Consider the following 18,357-nt stretch of genomic DNA (forward strand, 5'->3'; position numbering starts at 1 on the left):
ATATTTTTATAACTTAAAAAGTCAGTTATTTTCCCGGGCAAATGCACGAGTGGAATTTTCAAGGCATTTTCCAACATTACACCTGCATTCTGGAGAGCAGAATAAGTTTCTTTGTGTCTCAGGAAAGGGGAAAACACCAACTACTGAATACCTCTTGGCTTTGCACAATGACACTATTTAGTATGATACGTATTTAAATTATAGATGCAAACCAGGATTTAGGCACTTAGCCAATATCTAATTACTGACATTATTGCTGAAATGGCAATATAATATGGTTTAACATGATGATGGAAACTTGACCCATTCTGTCTAGATTTTTTGGTCTGCTGCGGAATATTAACGAGGCCTGGTTCTCTGGGTAGATGACAGAATTATGCAAAGTGTTAAAAATATGTATAGCAAGGGCGTACTTTGCTCCTTTAGGTCCAACATGGCCACACTTAAGAGTAATCTTAGGATGAAACTGCTCAAATATCTACAATCTTACCAGCTGAGTTCATAAAGTGTTTGAACATCTCTTGTGGACCACTGTGTGAGGGACCTCTTTTGAGCTATCTTGTATTCTCCAGAAGGAACAGGATGCATTCAGGGCTACAGAGTGCTGAATTACCCTTGTCCATTTTCCTGTAGGTAGTATTTTATTCTTAAATGTGCAATTCTCATTTTCCCCAGGAAGTTTTTTGTGAGACATGAGCAGAAAGTTATTTATTTCTGGTTTTGTTTTTTTTTGTTGTTTGTTTGTTTGTTGTTGGTTTTTTTTTTTTTTTTTTTTTTTTGGTAAGGGTGCAAGGGTAAAAACACGAACTTTGCTGTCAGACACCAAGAATTCAGTCGGCATCCACTATGGCCCCTTTCTAGCTCCTTTAGCTTCAGCCTCTGCATCTGCATCATTGGGATGATAGCCTCAGCAATGCAGGTGGTTGGTGATAATTAACGAAAAGGAATAAATTTCTTAGCAGACGGTATGTCACAAATAGTGGGTGTTGTTATAATTGTACTTTGCACAGAATATGCCTGTACTTATACGTGTAGTTCATCTTTTAGTTGTGTGATCTGAAATTTTCTTTTGCTATATGAAACTTCTGTTTATACATTCGACTAATTCCCACATTCTGTTAGGCTCATTAGTATTCCTGATGACTGTTTAGCCAGCAGCACTTTGTTTCTGCTCAACACCTAAGTGGGTGCTGTGGGGACAGAGCGTGGTTAACTGCATTGTCTGCTCACTGTATGGCATCAAGGGAAAAGCACTGCCTCTGGAGGTAGGACACTTATACTTTGTTTTTGAAATTATAAACTCTGGTTGATGGCATTTGTCCCGATTAGCCCACAGAACAGTGCATGATAAAAATATGACCACTTTTTAAAATGTAATTATTTTATTTTAAAGATTTCATTTATTTATTAGAGAGAGAGAGAGAGAGAGAAAGAGCTAGTGAATGGGGGGAAGAACAGAGGGAGAGAATCCTCAAGCAGACTCCCTGCTGCGTGTGGAGCCTGATGCAGAACACAGAGCCTGGGGCAGGGCTTGATCCCGTGACCCTGAGATCACAACCTGAGCTGAAGCCAAGAGTCTGACACTTAATGAACTCAGTCACACAAGAGCCCCTAAAATGTTATTATTTTAAATGGAAACTTAAATTATTTAAAAATGTTTTTAATTATTTAAAAATGATACTTTGAATATTACTACTTTAGAATCCTGTCGGAATTACATAGCATTTGTCTTTTTGTAACTGGCTTATTTTACTTAGCACAGTGTCCTCAAGGTTTGTCTACATTGTTGCAAATGGAAAAATTTCCATTTTTAAGGCTAAATAGTTATCCACTGCATGTATATACTGCTATTTTCTTTATCCATTCATCCATCAATGGACATTTAGGTTTTCTCCACATCTTGGCTTGTTGCAATGGACATAGAAGTGCTACCTTGTAGAGATCCTGATTTCAGTTGAGGGGGGATATAAACCCAAAACTGGAATTACTGGATCATATGGAAATTCTATTTTTAATTTTTTGGGAGGCCTCCATACCGTCCTCCATGGAGGCTGTGCCTTTTTACATTCCCACCAACAGTGTACAAGGATTTCAATTTCTCCACATCCTCGCCAATACTTGTTATCTTTTGTTTGTTGATAATAGCCAAAGTCACAGTAACAGAGTAAAATGGTGGTTGACCTGGCTGAGGGGAAGAGGGAAGGAGGGGTTGTCGTACAATAGGTGTAAAGTTTGTTATGCAAGGAGAATAAGTTCTAGAGCTCTGCTCTACAACATTGTACAACATACTGTACCGTGTACTTATAATTTAAGAGGACAGAGCTCATGTTAAGTGTTTTTACCACAGTAAAAAATGTCATTGCCACATAAATTTATTTTAAATTCTGTCAATTGTTACTACATTTGTGAAAAACCCACAGAATGTCAACACCGGGAGCAAACCCTGATGTCAACTAGGGATTTGGGTGATAATGTGTCAGGGTCAGGGCATTGGTTGTAATAAATCTACCACAGGGTGGGCATTGCTAATAGTGGGGAGGGTCTGCGTGTGGGGCAGGAATATGTGGAAACTCTGTTTGGTCTTGTTGTGAACCTAAACCTGCTCCAAAAAAAAAAGTCTATATTTAAAAAATGTTATTAGTACATCAACTCCTTGATTCCACTCATGTCAGAGTATCATACTGAAATCTACGTGAAGTTCTCAAGGAGGCCTAATGAGGCAGTATTATGTGTATCATCCCTTGCCTTGGTCCTCTTCCCTATGAGCCACTGTGCCATTTTTCTGCTCTCTTTCACTGGATATCTTGCTGACTGCTCTCCTGCTCTCTATCTTAAACCCATTCTACAGACAAAACCAATAATGATTTCCACTTGGCTGAAATCAAGAACTAGATGCTTAACCGACTGGCCCTCCGAGCCACCCCTATCATCTTCTTATTATATACTTATTTGTTTTGTTTATTTCCTGTCTCCCCATCTAGAACGTAGGGCACAAGACTGAATATACATGGTTTTTTTCCCCCACTGCCATAGCCTTAGCCCCTAGAAGGCATAGGAGACACTCAACTAATGCATGAATGGGTGGATTAGTGAATGAGAAAGCATGTTTCCTTTGACTGAAGTGACAGCTCCGCCTCATGCAAATGAGGAATAAGTACCTGACTGTGCTCTTGAAAATGTTTCCAATGCTAGAAAAAGGTTAGTCAAAATCTTTAGAATGATTGTTGCTGTAAATATAACTGACATATTATGCTACAGCTTGAAATGTAAACATTATTTTCATCAAAGAAAGGTAGTTATTTGCACTAAACCCTGCTCACCTAGGTGTTGAAGGGTAATTAAAGAAGCACATGCATTATGTTGGTAGAGCCTGAAAGGCAAGTCTTATTTTTGAGTTTATGGCTTGATTATATCAATTTGTCTTCCTTCCACTTTTATTACTTAATGAATGAAAAATGAGCGAAAACATTTTTTACAATTTTTTGCATTTAGGAAGATTTTAAGTTTAGTGAGAAATGTGTCTTAATTTTTCAAAGCTCTCCCTAAGCGTAGACTTCTTAATTTTATGTTAACTTGAGTTTGGAATGGAATTTCAATGATGCTATTAGTGTTGAAGGCAAGGTGTTCTGGTGGAAAGGAATTTTTGTTTGTTTGGTTTGGGTTTTACCTGCTCCCACCTTTGTCAATAATATGCTCTGAAATTTCAAGGAACCCCCATCACTTTTTAGTTTTCAGCCTGCAAAATATGAAGCAGAAAAAAATACAGCTCTTTTATAAGGGCTCTGCCATGTTTTATAAACTGATGTTAAGAAAGGTAAAAATACTTTAAAATCTGAGAAAGAAATTTACAATCTAATGTAAAGTGTACTTCACATGTATTATATGTTCAAGACATGCATGAAAAGGTGTGGTCAAGACTTCTGCTGGGACCATCTCCACAAGATGCCACCCTGTCCACACTGACGCTCAGATCCACCTCTACGGGTTCACTAGGATGATCTGGCTTCACCCCAAAGGGCCAACTTTCCATGAATGATGAAACATAATAAAAGCCCAAATTCCAGGTCTCCATATTTTGACATAATTTAGAAATGGGTAGAAAATTAAATCATCAATAAAGGAAGCACACTGACAAAAGTATTATTTTTAGAATTTTATTTATTTATTCATTAGAGACACACACAGAGAGGCAGAGACATAGGTAGAGGAAGAAACAGACTCCATGCAGGGAGCCCGATGTTGGACTTGATTCCAGGACCCCAGGATCATGACCGGAGCCTCCTTTGGCTCCGGTGTCCCGGACAAAAGTATTTTTAAATGACTTTTCAAGGGTACTGGGGTGGCTCAGTCATTTAGGTGTCTAACTCTTGATTTCAGCTCAGGTCATCATCTCAGGGTCGTGATCTCAGAGTCGGGATCTCACAGTTGTGAGATAGACCCCTGTTTCGGGCTCCGTGCTCAGCGGGGAGTCTGCTTCTTCCTCTCCCTCTCCCTCTGCTCCTTTCCCTGCTCACTCTCTCTCTCTAAAATAAATAAATAAAATCTTTTTTAAAAAATGACTTTTTAAAATGGACTAAATTATCTAAACTAATTGGAAGTTTCTGAATAATGAAGACATGCTTCATAGTTGACACCAGTGGGCTGCTTTTCTACATCCCAGTTTGTTGCTTTTTCTCTCTCTCATTTCCTTTGCTTACCCTCCTTTTCTCTCATTTACCGAGTAATAAGAAATAAACTGATGTGGATAAAATTTGCTTCTTATCTCATCTGCTTGATCAGTATGTGTTCTTCCCTGCTCAGTGAGTCTTGCGGGTTTTTAGCTGTAAAAAGCCCTTTCCCATCCATCTGTTCTGAAATGCTTCACTCTTCTGTGCTTAGGCCAAGATGTGGATATTATTTAAGTTGATATAGACTGAGAAGTAGCTATTATCTCAATCTGGCAGTATAACAGTTGATTACTTCCTGAAGTACCTCTTTAGATCAAGAATCCTCCTAATAAAAAAATCTTTAAAAATGCTCTTAAATTGCAGAATGTGGAATTAACCAGCCTCCGTGTACCACTCAGGCCTCTCTCGGGCCCAATTGAGAAAGGCCCCCTTTCTCCTCCCAGAATGCCACAGAATTGGGGATGGCAGGTGTAGTGAATAATGGCCACAGTGTTTGCTTAAAGATGACAAGGCACAGGTTCAGCCTGTAACCAATAACCAGGGAGAAAGACCACTGGCTTTCTCTCTTTTATTTTATTTTTTTTAAGATTTTATTTATTTATTCATGAGAGACACACAGAGAGAGGCAGAGACATGGGCAGAGGGAGAAGCAGGCTTCTCACAGGGAGCCCTATGCGGGACTGGATCCCAGGACCCCGGGATCACGACCTGAGCCAAAGACAGACCCTCAACCCCTGAGCCACCCAGGCGCCCCCACTGGCTTTCTCTCTCTCATCTTTTCGACATAGAGCTCAGAATAGCGTAAAGAAAGCAAAAAGCCTTGAAAAAAGGTGCTTATGGAAGCTCCAACTATGATTATCCCATTCAGATAATATTTCTCTGTTTTAAGTATTTCAGCTTAAAAAAGAAAGCCAAACTGCTTACATTGGGTAGGAGTGAAAACTTCCTGGCTTTTTTTATGTTGCTGCACCAAACGTTTCTATTTTATAGTGGCTTCATGATGGCACATCCTTTTTCTGTTTTGAGGTGTTGCAGATTGCACTGCTGTCTGTGCGGCACTTGGGATCCGAGACCGCGGCCGCCCCCCTGGCGGCTTTCCCACGGGGACTTGCTCCTCTCACCGCAGGAAGGACTGCATTCCACCTGCTACCTGCTTGCGGCCAGCACAGCAGTGCATGTCTGTACTGGCTGAAGTGATTATTAACTCGTTTAATGTTAGGTAATACTGGGGTGTTAGTTTGGTCTTGGCTACTAATTTATAAAACCTTATTTTTAAAAAAGATTTTTTTATTCATGAGAGACAGAGAGAGAGAGAGGCAGAGACACAGGCAGAGGGAGAAGCAGGCTCCCTGCGGGGAGCCCGATGCAGGACTCGATCCCAGGACCCTGGGATCACAACCCGAGCCAAAGGCAGATGCTCAACCATGGACCCACCCAGGCTCCCCTAATTTATAAAACCTTAAACTCATGACCTTAGCCTCTTCTTTGTGGAGACATAGTCATCCTGCCACCCACCCACAGAACCAGACATGTTGCTATCACCTTAACAGGTGATAAAGGCTCTCTTGGGTATTTTGGGTATTTTTTTCTTGATGTGTATTCATGGAAATGTAAATCTCCTTATCTGGTGTCAAATATTCTCCTATATTTATAGGAGATAATATAGCATCTCCATAGCTAATTATAGCTCCTATAATATAGCATCTATATTAACTAGAATATTTGGAAATAAGTAAAATATTCATGACATAAACCATCAGGCCCTTAAATTTTTTAATATTTTGGCATGTTTTAGGGAATTTTGACAATGAGATCAGTTCCTTGCTGAAACCCAGAATTTTCATTTTTATCAGGTCCCCAAGAGAGGGAAGCTTCTCTTTTCACGCCATCATCCACTAGAACACATGGCGCATGTGGCAGTGGTCAGGTCTGTGTGGTTCATCAGCATTGTGCCTGGCGCCTTGAATGAGTGAACCTAGACTCCACCTTCAAATGGGCTGAGCTTTTCTCAGGTCACAGACAAAATCCCTGTCCTCTGACCAGCATCTAGCTGACTAGACACCACCCATCGAGCATATGTGTAATGGGAAGTAAAAATTTTTTCATGACTTCAAGAGGTTGCTCTGGGGATTGAGAAAGGGAAAGATCTTTAAAAAAATAAAAAATCCCAAAACAATAACCAGTCTCCCTTTTACTTACAGACATCAGTATTAGAGAAGCTCCACTGGAGGACAGCCTCAGTGTGGGGGTTCTCCTGGAGCTGATAATGGATGGAGGCCAGAAGAGTCAGCTCTTAACTTGGAGGATCACCTTCATCAATTTTTTCATGTGAAAAGGTAGGCTGGGTGCTTCGTGTAGGCTCCGCTTAAGCTCAGAGAATAAATTAGTCTGATTTTGGATGTCAGCAGCCAGCTGCCAATGAGACGAGGATGGCATTAGGAATGCCTGAGAGGGCAAGTGGTTTGAAAAGACACCGACAAGATGCGGCCAGAGTCCATCCAAACTCGGCCTTCTCCACATTAGTGGATGACAAGACTCTCGAGGACAGCAAAGTCAGGCTATAGGTCATTACAGCAATAGTTTGTTCTGTAAGCATTTATTGAGCACCTGTTGCATGCTGGGTCCTGGGTTAGACACCAGGGAAACAATCATTAATTTAAAAAAAGAAAAAGACAAGGTCTTTACCTTGCTGAGACCTACCATCTAGTGGGAAACAGGATATTCGCTAGATACATGCTTTTGGATTACGAGTTATAATTAAGATCTGGAAGGAAATGAACAATGGGGGAGATCTTCTCTAAATTGGGTAAAAGGTGGAACGAGGGAAGCTTTTCTGGGGAAGTGACTTATGAGCTCAGGGATAAAAAATGTGTAAGAGTCATATGTGCAAACCATGGGAGAAAGAACATTTTGGAAAGCTGGGAAGGGGGAGGAGCAAGAGGCACACAGCTAGAGCCGACTGAACAGGCAGGAGGATGGCACCAAATAAAGTCATCAGGTTTAGCAGCGATGAGATCATGCGGGGCCTTGGAAGTTCTGCTAAAAATTTTTTATTTCAGTCTAGATGAAATGGAAACTTTTGAAGGCTTTTAAATAAGAGAAGGGCACGATCCAACTAGAGCTTTCAAAAGCTCACTCTGGGTGCATTATTGAGAATAACTGGAAGGGGATGAGAACAGGATGATGATGCAATAAGCAAGTGTAATGACACACGACTGGGTCGTGGCAATGTACACAGACAGATGGCTTGGGGGTGCGTGTGTTCCCGCATGGCGGACTAGAAGCAAGTGAGAAGAGCCGTCTACACCTTTACCTTGCCCTGCAGATCTCCTGTGATCTGAGGACGTATGCAGACACCCACCACCAACATGCTGAGCAGAGGAGAAACAGCAGGCACTGGGCCAGGCATTGAGTGGTGAGTGAGACGAGACAGTTGACTTCCTTTTGGATGAGCCATTGCCCATGGGCATCACTGCCCTCATGCCCATGTTCCTTTTAGAACAGATGCACCCAGACAATGCCTGTGGTTGGTAGATCCATTTCAACGTGGCACTGTTTTAGCTGCTCTTCAGGCCCACAGCTTTCTCCCTAACACCTTTTCAGGAGCCACCCACCTTTGATCACACTTGCCAGGCTGGCATGGTGTGTGTGTGTGTGTGTGTGTGTGATTCCCACTGTGTGGCCCAGCTCCATTCCCATCATGCCTCAGGGTTCCCTCACAGTGCTGACCCAGAGAGGACCAAAAGATTCCACAGTAAGAATCTGGGGTTGAAGCAGGGAGAAGTCAGAGCGAGGCTGTGAAAATACCCTGCTAATAGTAGGAGAAATGTAAATGAAAACCACTTACCAAAAGATGCCTTTTATAGCATCTACATTATTATACTAACAGAAGTAAATTGTATTTTGATTGTGGCCGGTTGAAAACCACATCCTACATGTATGAGGTATATAATCAGCTTAATCAGTTGCTGATCCCAGGACAATTTCATCCCAGTGTATTGGGAGAGTGCAAATAACATAGAGTTTATTCCATTCTTCTTAGTAATTTAAATGTCACTTTGTTAAATGAACTTGAAGACAGATTTGCATTACTTCAATGCAGGGTTTCCAATAATAATGTAACACTTTTTTCCCCCTTCCAGTACCAAGGCAATGGCTTAATGTAAAAAGCAAGTGGTTAAATGAAAAACATTTTCCCGAATGAGTGTCTTTTAGTGCTGTGATTTGGAGGGGGGAGGGAGGTGGGATTCTGAGGTCAACTGTATTTTCAAAGTCTCACCAAATGCACCAGATATTAAGCTATTGCGTCTTGATCCATTTCTCTCAAGCCCACTTGCATAATATTTTATGACACCGGGGCTGGGACTCTGCACGTCACACTATCGCTCGGCCAGCCACTGTTGGGATAGACTCTGCCAATCTGGGGCTCCCAAGGAGGGGAAGGCGAGCTCGGGAGGTGGAGGGGGTTGCTGATCCCTTGGGGTTTGCCTCCTGCTCCTGTCGCCTGGCTCAGGCTCTGCTCACACAGCAGCTTCATTGGAATGGGAGCAGTGGAATCAGGTTGGTGGTGGGGCTGGGCTCTCCCAGGCCCAGCTGCATCTCCCCACCAGCTGGCGATGCCAGCACCTCCTCAGACCACCAGGTGCCAGCTTTGCGCAGCCTCTTCCCGGAGCCTCTAACTTTAAGTCATCTCCACCCCCAGCTACAACCGTCCAGCTGACGGTTCTTTGTTAAATGATCTCTGTTAGTGTGAAATGATCTCGAAGGAGTTTCTCTCCCCTCGCTGGACACCGAGTGACACATAAGGTACCGTGAAGCCACCAGGAGTGATTGCGCTCCGTGGGGCTTGGAGATTTCTGCCTCCTTCTGAATCTGAACACTACACTGGACCAGGACGTGGCGTCGCTGAGATGTGACCTGCATGGATCCCTGACGATAGAGACCCTGCAGCCAGGTGCAGTTCGCTGCTGGCTGAGAACCTCTGGCCCTTCCAAGCTTTGCTTTTTATTTAACAGGCTGGGAAAGTCCATGCAAAAGGAGTCCAGTAGAAAGGATAGAGAAGTAGCACTTGCTGAGTTTTCCGACTGGACACGGTTGAGAATTCTTAAATAGTAGAATTGAGAGATCTCTTTTCCTAAAGGGAGCTGATATAAAAGAGTTTTTAGCTCTGGGTTGGAGTGACTGCAGCATAAAGCCAGTCACTTTTTAGAAGCCAGATGACTTTTCGGAAGCCGTTACTATACTTGTGGCCAGACTTACATCTGGAACTCAGGGGGCTACGGCCAGCTGTTAAGTCCTTTTCTTCTTCATTTAGAAACGCTCTGGCAACAGCTTGCTGGTGAGGAGCTTATAAAAAACCATACAATCCGTAGCGTGGAGGTGGGGCCAGAAAGCCGTGGGCTCTATCTTTGGCTCCAGTGTTTATGAGATGTGTGATCTTTGGTGAGTTGTGTTCTGGCTTCCTCATCTCCAAAAACACAACAGTGACTCCAGCCTCAGATGACTGTCTGAAAATTAAATCGGACAATGTCTGTAAGGAGGTGAGCCAAGGCTTGGCAGCGAGTGCCCGCACGGCGTTGTTGGCAGCCTTCCTCCCCACCCGAGCATCCGCTCCTCCAGAGCAAAACCCACCAGGCTGGTGTGAGGATGGGGTGGACTCTTGCCGTGCGATCGGAGCTGCAATTACCCCTTGCTTTCCATGTTTAGCTTAGCTCCCCCACCCCCAGCCCTGGCCCCCATAATTATGGTGTTGGCACTAGCCAGCGACAACGGAAACCAAGACATGCCTTTTACACTTTATGTCGCTGATTCCACATCCCATTTTGTTTCCAACTGTTATCCATTTCTTGGCTTCCTCTGGGACCTTAGGACGTTACATTGCAATGTGGCAGAAAGAATTTAATCATATGGAGGCTTCTCTATCCGGGGAGCTCTGACTGCCCAATTTACATGGGCCGAGACTTTCTGCCTTGGGGGTTGTGGGATTTCCAGCCCTGTATGTACCTTCTGTAGGCATTTCAGAGGTCTCCAAGCCTCCGTGTCACCTAAAAGAGAAACAGGTCATGCCCTCCTGATCTAGTCCACTGGTCCCAGAATCAGTGCTTTGGTTTTTTTTGGTTTTTTAAAGATTGATTTATTTATTTGAAGGGGAGGAGGTGTGAGTGGGGGGAGGGGCAGAGGGAGAGAGAATCTGAAGCAGATTGTCCTGAGCACAGAGCCCGATGCAGGGCTCGATCTCACAACCCTGAGATCACAATCTGAGCCAAAATCAATAGCCAGATGCTCAACCGACCCAAGTGCCACCCAGGCATTACCCACCATCCCTCAATCAGTGTTTTAAACAAAACTCAAATCCCTCTCTTGGTTAAATGCCTTCAATGACTCCCTATTATTTGTAAGGTAGCATCTAGGCTGCCATCTGACCTCCAAAGATGTCACCCACAATCAGCCATATCTCCTGAGAGTCATGCCCTTTTGTGGTCCTTTTGGTACCAACTCTGGGCTTACCTTTTAAGCCTCAGTCATAAGATGCCTTGCAACTTCTATCTTATTCTCTTGGAACTCCCACTCTGGGGGAAAGATAACTGCCATGTGAAAAGTTCAACTGCCATCTGACACCGCCACCCTATGAGGAAGGCAAAGGATGCTGCATGGAAAGGCCCCGAGACTGTAAAGAGAGGGAGAGAGGCCAGCCACCCCAGCGCTCCCTGTCAAGCCTTCAGATGTCCGCAGCCTCAGCAAGCTACTGACAGCGGTGGCAGACAACTCTAGTGAGACCAGCAGAAGAACTTCCTGCTGGAACCCAGTCAGACAGTGGTTGGAGCTGGAAAGTGAGGGGCAGAGAGGTGGGCACTGGCCAACATCAGGGCCACACCACATGTTCTCTCCAGGGGAGCTACTTCCCTATCAATTATGTAGTCACAGAGCCCAGGTTCAAGGGCAGGGGACACAGGTACCCTCTCTCCTGAAAAGAAGTCTCAGGATTGAGGGCCACATTTACAAACTGCCACAGTTGGACCTGTGGCCACAAGTTGTTTCTATCTCTCTTATGTGCAAAATACACCCCCCTCCTTCTTTTGCATACACACTCTCATTGCAAGCATCACACTGTTTTAATTAGTTGTTTACATGTTTGCCTGCCCTCTGAACTTCCTTCAAGACAGATAGGGTGTCTAATTCATCTTTGGATCCCTTGTGGCTGATATGCTTATTACCCAGCATATAATATATATCCAGTAAAGGTTGAACCACCATAAATTACACTGTACACACATACAGTAAGTGGATTGTAATCAACATAAATTGAGAAAGGAGAATATCAGCTAATGGTTAGATTAAATCCTGTATTTAATTACATATTTCCCAAACAGATATCTCCCTCTTTTCAACTCATTAGGATCATCTCAAAAATTAAAAGTAAATTGAAAAAAAAATGGGGAGTATAAATGGAAGCTGCATAAGGCTGTTCTTCGGTCTTGCTAGGGGAAGAAATAATTATATTAATAATCACTCTCCTGCTCTAACTGCTCATGTTTCATCTTTATTTTTGCCTTCCTTTCCTACTGAGCAGGGTCAGAGAAAGAGCAGGAGTCAGAAAGGTCCAACTGCCTGGTGTGACTTGACTCAGTAGGCAGGTAATTCACCAGCTCCTTCAACCTCTCCTATCAAAAGCACTTCGATCTAACACATCCGAAGTACACGGAAGGCAGCAGGTCAGTCCTGGCCCTGAGCCATCGTGGACAAGGGGGAGGAAAGCACTGAGTGAGTAGAAGTGGGGGTGAGGGAGAAGCTTTGATGGAGCTTTAAAAAAAACCCAACCTAACCCAACCCAGGAGGATGTCCCCATTGGCACTGGGTCTTTTCTAAATTGGGAGCAGAGAGGACTCAGGGAGAACTTTTAAGATCCAAATGTTGTGATGTTGGCCCCACATCTGCATCTGGAAGGAAACCCATCCCTTCCTTATTAGTCAGCACAGAAGTTTCCAGGAGGATCTCCTGGAAAGGGGTAAGGGTTTGGTGGTGAGGGCATAGAGAGAGCTTGGAGAAAGAACCATTATTCATTCACGCATTCTCTCTCAAAAGGGTATCTCTGTACAGCCTGCTCTGTGCCAGGCACAGAGCTAGTCCCTTGGAATAAGACAGAGTGCAATTCAGTCAGGGTTGCCACTCCCGGGGAACTTGCTTGCCTTGGGGCACCCAGGTGGCTCAGTCAGTTAAGTGTCTGCCTTCGGCTCAGGTCATGATCTCAGGATCCTAAGAGTGAGCCCCACGTCGGACCCTCTGCTCAATGGCGAGTCTGCTTCTCCCTCTTCTGTGCTCTCTCTTGAGCTCTCTCTCAAGGAAATAAATTTTTTTTTTGCCATTTCAATTTATTTTTTATTGGTGTTCAATTTGCCAACATATAGAATAATACCCAGTGCTCATCCTATCAAGTGCCCCCCTCAGTGCCCATCACCCAGTCACCCCAACCCCCTGCCCACCTCCCTTTCTACCACCCCTTGTTCATTTCCCAGAGTTAGGAGTCTCTCATGTTCTGTCTCCCTTTCTGATATTTCACACTCATTTTTTCTCCTTTCCCCTTTATTCCCTTTCACTATTTTTTATATTCCCCAAATGGATGAGACCATATAATGTTTGTCCTTCTCTGATTGAAGGAAATAAAATCTTAAAAAAAAAAAACACAATTAACCAAAAAAATCCACAGGCTGCTTGTGTTGTGATGAGCTCCAGAAAGGAAATCAACAAGAGGATATTATGGAAGGGAAGTGGAGGGGTAGTATTTTAGGCAAGGTGGTCAAGGAAGATTCTTCTGAAGAGAAAAATGTTTCAGTTAACAATAAGGAGCAAGAAGGAGTCAGCCATATACAGCTTTGGGAGGAGACACTGAAGCTAGAAAGAGATCTAGCCGTAGGTCTAGGATCTGACGGCGGTGGGCAGGGCTAGATCCCGCAGCCCTCATAAGGCAGGCTGGACAGTGCAGGGTTTCCTTTAAAGTGCAATGAGCAATCATTAGAGGATTGTTACCTGGGAAGCACAATAATTATGTTTTATTTATTTATTTTAATAATTATGTTTTAATAGCATCAGCCTGGATGCCATATGGAGAATAGACTAGAATTGGAGAGGCCCGTTGTCAGACTGTTCCAGTGGTCCAGACAGGATAGGCAGGTGGCTTAGACACAAGAGTAACAACGAGTATGGAGAGACATGAGTGGGCTCAAGGTGTACTTTGGCAGTGGAACCGGCAGGACCTACTGATAGATTGAATGGGGGTGGGAGACTGAGGCAGAACTGAAAGAAGCCTCTCAGGTTTCTTCTTGGGTGGGATAATCTTCGAATGCTTGTGAACATCCAAGGGGAAATGTCAAGGTCATGGGATGATGAGCTGGCACACAGAGGAGAGTTCTGGAGAAACCAGCATGGAGGTTTAAATGCATGAGATCAGATGAGCCTACTGATGAGAACATGTGACAGAGGAGAGAAGAAAAGCAGGCCCTCAGCCCAAGGCCCAAGGGCCTCTGGTGTTTAGAGGTTATAGAGGACAAGGACTCGGGGTGGGTTGGCTGATGGGAATCTTTATGCCTTTGTTCATGATGTTCCCTTGGTCCAGAATGTTCTGGCCTCCTTTCTTTGTCTGGTAAAATCCCACGCATCTTTTAAGACCCAGTTAAAATATCACCACTTCTGAGAGCCTTTTCTGACTCCCTGTCCCGGTCTTCACCATAGCAGAATCAGTCGCTCCCTCTCCTGTCCTCCCATTGCTCTTCATTCCCAGGCTCTCTGGGTCCTGAGAACACTGTGTTCCAGGCAATTGTTGACTTTTCCATTTCCCCGAACAGAGTTGGAGCTCTTTCGGGCACATACCGTGGCTTTATTTATACTTATAAACAAGAACAGTTCCAGTACCTAGCAAACCATAAATATTTGTCAAGTGAGTGAATGAGTGGAAGAATGGTCACCACAGAATTAAATTAAAATAATCCCTGAAATCACCTGGTGGATCGGGGCCACCTGAAGAGACTGCCTGTTTGAGGTTAGAGAGAGGGGACTGGCATCTTTCAACCAGACCTTTGAGAGCTAAGTTGCTTGCAGAACCATCTCCTGGATGTTGCTTGTAAGAGAAAGCTCAAGGAATATCTGTTGATGAATGCTCACCACCGAGTCATTGATCCCATCTAAGAGCACCAAGGTGTCTTGTGCAATCAGCGCAGAGGCACTGGAGAGTCTTGTTGAAGATGAGGGAGTCAGGGTGTGCTGACCTCCTGTAGATCCAGATTCTAGAATGTAAAGATGTGGAAGGATGCGGGAAGAGATTGGCCTTTTCTGGCCTACAATTCCTTTTCACTGAGCTGAGCTTCTGCGTACAGGTGACTGCTGGCAGCGGGGAAGCCACTCTCCCAGTAAGGGGGAGAAGAGTTTTGCCAAATGGGCTCAGACAGGTGTACAAAAGGAGCAACAGGTGATGTCTCTGTTCACTCTTAAGTTGTTGCTGTTTTCCGCACTTCCTGCAAAACGGGAGGCCCCCATGGCCTGGCTGCAGCCATCCTATTGACACTGCATTGGGGCAGGAATGGACCTGTCTGGCCATGGGTGGTGTGCTTGCACACTTCCTGGAGATGTGTCTCCGGGGTGATTTTTCTTGTTATCATTGTGGTGTGGTGAAAAGGTGGGGGTCCCAATTCTCTGCTCAACCTTCCATCATTGCCACCCACTGACTCCCACAAGGGGGTCTTCTTGACCTTTCTTTTTCCTCACAAGCAGGGAGATTGTTTTACCAACTCCTCTTAAGAATTCATTCTGCAAGCACAGAAACAAAACAAAACAAAAAAAAACAAGTTTGTTGACAATGGTGAGTTTATTCCATGTATCGGTAAGAATCCTGGGTAATGGTGCAACCAGACCTGAGACATGGAACAAAGCTTAATAAAGGGATTCATTACAACCATGTGGGCCAGGTTGAGGAAAGACAATAAGGGATGGTGCAGTATCTGTGTTTACTAACAGCAAGAGCTTCATCACGCCTGAACTTGACCAGGGATGGGGGTAGAGAGCGATCACCAGATGTGTTATGTGTGTGTGTGTGTGTGTGTGTGTGTGTGTGTGTGTGTGTGATGGGGGCTCATGGGAAGTATGGGTGTGAGTTGGCTGAAAGAACTGTGCTGAGACAAGCTGTGGCCCTTCTCAGAAGACAGTGACCTAGGGAAGATAGCGAGGGAATAAATGCCTGCCCTCTACTCTCTGCTTTTCCTCTGACCTCCTACCAGCACCTGCTAATGGATGAATCAACCAGAAGCCAGAAGCCAATGGACCCCATTGATGCAGACCATACAAGTGAACCTCCCTGGCCATTGAGCAGGTTGGAGAAAGATGAGCAGTGGATCTGGAGGGGCACGCGGGAGATTTCCTAGCCCCGACCAAGGCAGATACTTTGTCACATTTGCCAGGATTTTCATAGGCCGATCCCATGCATGTTCTTTGCCATAAGGATTTGAAGGTGAAACACACCGATTACTCTTGTCAAAGTCCAGGACTTTAAGATGGACAGAGAGTACCATGCCTTCATAGAGGTCCTCTGGCAAATAGGCCTCCATAACACTTTCCTGTCCTGACTGAGGAAATACTGGTCCTTGCCTTTTTCCTTGTTGTACCCAATGACCTTGATACTAGCATTCCCCTGGACCTTGTCTTAAGATTATTCTTATAAGAATTTGGCTTTCTCTGGTTGATCATGTGAGCCTTGCTGGCATCACATCTGTCACTGAACTTTGGTTGCTATCTTGCTCTCCTGGTATATGACACAAGCACTCTCACCTCCATCCCCTAAATGATATGACTCCACTAAACAGTGAGACAGGACCTTTCCATTCACAGACTTCATGCTTTGGAAGCCTTAACTCATTTATCCCAGGCTTCCCCCATGCCTACACTGACCACCTTTTCTAGGTCATGCTGGGCCCAAGTCCTGGAAAGTAGGGCCATTTTCTTTGGTGTCCAGGATCATCACACTGGTGTAGAGTGAAATCTATACCAGTCCGAGAACCACTCCCTCATCTTTTCTGGGCCTCCCTCCATTTCCCTCTTTTTATGTAACTGTTAACCACACTAACCCTATCTCCCTGGACCAAACATGAACCCTCTATTTTCTTTCAGGACATCTTAGATGATGTATCCTACATTCAGTCTTTGATTTGTTCTGAGGTTGCTGTGGTCCACTTTTTGCTTCATCTATGGAGTCACAGCCCAGTTCCTACCCTTCATTTTCCCTCCCATTTTTTGGCATTCACGTCCACAACTCTTTCCTGGTTTGACCCTTTCTCTTCATTTGGGTGAGGTGTCTCCTAGCAAGAAGATTAACTGTAATATTTTCTGCTAGGCGGTGTTTCCAGCACACTACCTACCACACCCAACTGGACCCTAACAGTGAGGCCTCATAATAGTATTTTGAAGATCTAAGAATTTCCTAAAGTACATTCTCTCCCATTTGCCCAAATACATAATTTTACATTGCAATTCAAGATGAGAAGATGTTGCATGTAAGTCAGGTGCAAGGTTTTGTGCATACAGGATATTTCTAGGATTTAAGGAGATACATTATTTTGTGTTCTAAAAGGAAATTATTTTTCAAATGATAAAGACATTGTATGTCTTAAAGTGCCTTTGACAGTGTCTTATGAACTGTGGGTGGGAAGTCATAATTTGGCGATGTCACCTAGAACTTACCTAAGGTGCGAGTGAATTTAAGCCTTTCTTTACTCATAGATGTTAGTATTCTTCAAGGAGATTTCAAGATGGTTCCCCATTAAAGAGGAAACCAAATTCAAGAAGGACCATGCAGTCATAGGCTTCAGAAATCCTGATTTCTTTGAATTATGTATAGATCATTTCTTGAAATCTCCCTGTGTAAAATTACATTAGCATTTCATATAAGGCTTTTTACAGAGTATATACACAATAAGTGTTGGCTAACATTGAATGTTTATGTGTTTAAATTCTATTCAACACCTCTAATACTGGCTTTTGCTTGGTGTTTTTTTATAATGCTATATTCATCACCGTCACCACCAGGGTCATTCCTGACCTCCTTTACTAGTTAGGATGGTTGTCATTACAACAGAAACCCAACTCACATTAGCTGTCAACAATACATATGATATGTCTCATCAGAAGATTCTGAAGATAAGCTGCAGAGTTGATTGATTGAGCAAATTAATAGTGTCGCCAAGGATCCAGGCACGCACCATCTCTCCTCAGTGGGGTAGCAAGGCTGGTAGCAAATAACAGTACTCATTCCAGGTGACATTCCAGGTGACAGATATGACCCTGTTTAGGGGAAAGAAGACCTACTGTCTCTTCATGTGGTGCCACTGAGAAGAAAGGACCCTTTCCCAGAAGCTTCTTGGGAAGCTTCTCCTCATGGCTCACCCATAAGGATGGAGTGGCAATCCTATTCCCAAGTCCGTGACTAGCATGACTTGTTTGTGCTTCCTCTAAAGTGGAATGGGTCTTGGAGGATCAACCATGATGTCTATCATGCATTTGTATAGGGACTTCAGTTTAGCAAATGCTTCCTGTGCCTACCCAATAGTAGGTAAAGCAGATCTCACTGTTCCCACTTTATATATGAGATATTAGATGCTCATAGAAGAGTACCTTGATTTTTTAAAAATTTATTTATTCATGATAGACAGAG

At 43.9% G+C, this 18,357-nt stretch overlaps 1 long non-coding RNA gene across 1 annotated transcript; it reads right to left on the minus strand.

The window, feature by feature from the left end:
• Positions 1-6,448: 6,448 nt before the first annotated feature.
• LOC111097694 lies at positions 6,449-11,525 on the minus strand. Its single transcript, XR_005365730.1, has 3 exons — positions 11,175-11,525; positions 10,671-10,711; positions 6,449-10,174 (listed from the first exon to the last, which is right to left on the minus strand). It is a non-coding gene; the product is annotated as an uncharacterized LOC111097694 (long non-coding RNA).
• Between the last annotated feature and the right edge of the window lie 6,832 nt (positions 11,526-18,357).

This window comes from Canis lupus, chromosome 10 (genome assembly GCF_011100685.1).
Source record: "Canis lupus familiaris isolate Mischka breed German Shepherd chromosome 10, alternate assembly UU_Cfam_GSD_1.0, whole genome shotgun sequence".
Lineage (NCBI taxonomy): Eukaryota > Metazoa > Chordata > Mammalia > Carnivora > Canidae > Canis > Canis lupus.